Below are 2,830 nucleotides of genomic sequence, written 5' to 3'. Positions count from 1 at the left end.
ATCAATATAAGATCAATTAATATATATCAATAAGGTCAGCCATACATATTATGGACCACAGTGTACCACAACGCCATATTGCTTAGGCAGCATAGACTTTTGTTCATCGCGAAAGCAACCTTTTTAGTCAGTCATCACAAAAGGGGGTATGTTCTGTGGTCAGTCGTCGTCAAATCGCTGCTTATACAGAATCGTTCTCGTGTTCGGAAATCTACTTTTATACTGTGTTGTTCTTTATCATTTATCAATATACTTTTATTCATACATTAAGAGTGTGTCCACTTTATTTCACCAACAGTAATGTAAAAATTCATTTAAAATTCAGCAGGCTGTTTTTTGGAAAAAACTGGAACCAACAAACCAAATTCATTTATATAGAATGATCCAAAAATAAGACATCAGTTTACTTCCTTCAAATGGAAACACCTACATAATATGTCTATAAAAAGTAAATCAATTTTGAATTATCCATTCAATTTTAAGTATGGCGCAAGTAACGTGCTAAACTTCAACAAACATAAGTTGAACTACTTTTTCTACCAATGACAAGTTATATTTTCTTTTAAGAACAAAATAATGATATACAAAAAAAGAACCAATTCTAGAATCGGAAATAGGGTTTTGATGATCGACTCGTCAAACAAATCTAGAGCCCGTGAAAGTCAGTTAATATTGTTACTTAAAACTCATTTTCACAAATCATTTGCTTTCTGGTACAAAAATAATTTTATGCGGAGAACATAATATATTTGACATAAGAAACTTAAACAAGAGAAACAAGCTTAAACAAGCTTGACCTGAGACCTGAGTCGCCCCGAGAACCCAAAAATATACAGAAACTTGCAGAAAATGCTTAACTTGCATTGGGCTAAAAGTGTTAATGCCTCACCAACATATATAAGATCATCAAAAAATAATATTTTCGGAGAAAAGTAATATTGTTTATTAAATAAAACCTGGATTTCTTGTTGAGGCATTTGTATGTACACTGAAATGAATACCAAATTTAAGTAACTTATTCTAGAATAAGAAATGAAGTTGTGTGAAGTGTATTCAGTTTAAAATTGCGTTTCTACAATTTAATTGAAATCTCATTATCTCAACAGGACATTTACAAGCATCGCGCTCAGTTGTCCAATGTTTTCATTACAAAACATTAAAATTCTCATATTTTTTTAAGATTTCAAAATGTCTTCATTTTTAATTTGTGTGTGTTTCGATTTTTTCCTTTATTCCTATTGTGATTGTAAAATACTACTAATGTGTATATAAAATAAAATATAGTGTAATACTACTAATGAATACTATATATGTATCTAATTGAAAACAACTCTGTTAAAATATTTATATAGGAATAAATATTATTATTTTTATTATATTGTAGTTTACAGTAGATAAGATTATGAAAATGTTATCGGAAAAGGAAATGGCGCAAACACAGGTTAGAAACACCGTTAGAGCAAGCCAAAAAAACATTGACGCCAATGTTGGATACAACAAGATTTTGTGTGTTTATTTAAAGTTCAACATTTCAAAATCAATAATATTTGCCGAAAATCGTATCTGCAGAGTATTAATAGGCTTAATCAAAATATATAATACATAACTGTTAAGATAACCCGAAGCACTCTTGGAAATTTATGATGGTAGACCAATTTATGATATACGTGGGCTCCTTCCACACCCTTTTTGAATAAATCGAGAAGTAAAATTCCACCTACAGTAATCAAAATTACTTGTAGAGATGCAAACATTTTGCGTACCTGACTTGAACCTTCACCTTAAGCTGTGTATTGTTAATGAAAAGCCTTATCCTTTTGTTTTTCATTAAACCGACGAAGGAAATTTCTGGCATTATTACCCAAACGCTTGATTACATCCTGCCGAAAACATAGTGCCCCTTAATTTGATTTTAAGGGTTTAACGGCATCCTTATCCTGTCCTCTGTTTTGCCGGAAAGTTCCTATCCACTGTTGTTCTATTATTGTCTAATTCAATGCATTACGGCCAATCCGTAGTCATTCCAGTGGGAACAGTTATCTCCACGTTTCGGTCACCGGGGCCCTATTCAATGCCTTTGGAAATCGACTAGTTTCCATCAAAGAAACAAACTTAAATGAAAATCCTTAAGCACATCACCGAATTACTTCCGGAAAATGACCCTTTGTGAGGATCTTTAAACATTAAACCATAAAGAAACCAATGTTATTAATTGCGTTTATTCGCTTATTCTTAAAACCATTAGTCAGAATTTTAAGAAACATTATTCAGGTAATAAATTTATTTGATTAACAACATATGCCCTTTTTAAGAACAAGTCATATTTATGTGGACAGGATTTAGCGCTGCTTAGCAGGGAGTGAGAACAAAAAATAATTTCTATGCATGTTTTAAACTCGCATTAGTTCCTTCATAATGAACTTTAAACTTTGTTTTTGGGTGATATTCAGTTACATCACGCTATTCTGAAGCTGGTTTCTGAGCAACCAGTTCAGATATCGCATTACGGGTTCCAGGGCTCTATAGTCGAAGCTTTACTTTAAATGTTCTCCCAAGCAGATTTGTTGTACAACACTGGTTCCCTCAAAATAACATTTTGTATTTGGAAAAAAAATGTCCGGTTTTTTATTTTTATATTTTACGTCGTGTTATTATGAAGATGGTTGGTTTCTAAGCAATCAGTTCAGATATCGGAATGAAAATTTCAAGAGTATATAAATAAGGCCTCACTTTTTATTCAGCCACAAGTTGTTTTCTGAGCAACTAGTCGCCATATCGGAATGCGGGTTTAAGTAGAATTATATGGTCACTTATGCAGACTATTCTTTTA

The sequence above is a fragment of the Dendroctonus ponderosae genome, unplaced genomic scaffold (assembly GCF_020466585.1).
Source record: "Dendroctonus ponderosae isolate FM_Combo_2020 unplaced genomic scaffold, Dpon_F_20191213v2 Dpon_F_20191213_1, whole genome shotgun sequence".
NCBI classification, from domain to species: domain Eukaryota; kingdom Metazoa; phylum Arthropoda; class Insecta; order Coleoptera; family Curculionidae; genus Dendroctonus; species Dendroctonus ponderosae.
Note: the sequence above shows the minus strand (reverse complement) of the source record.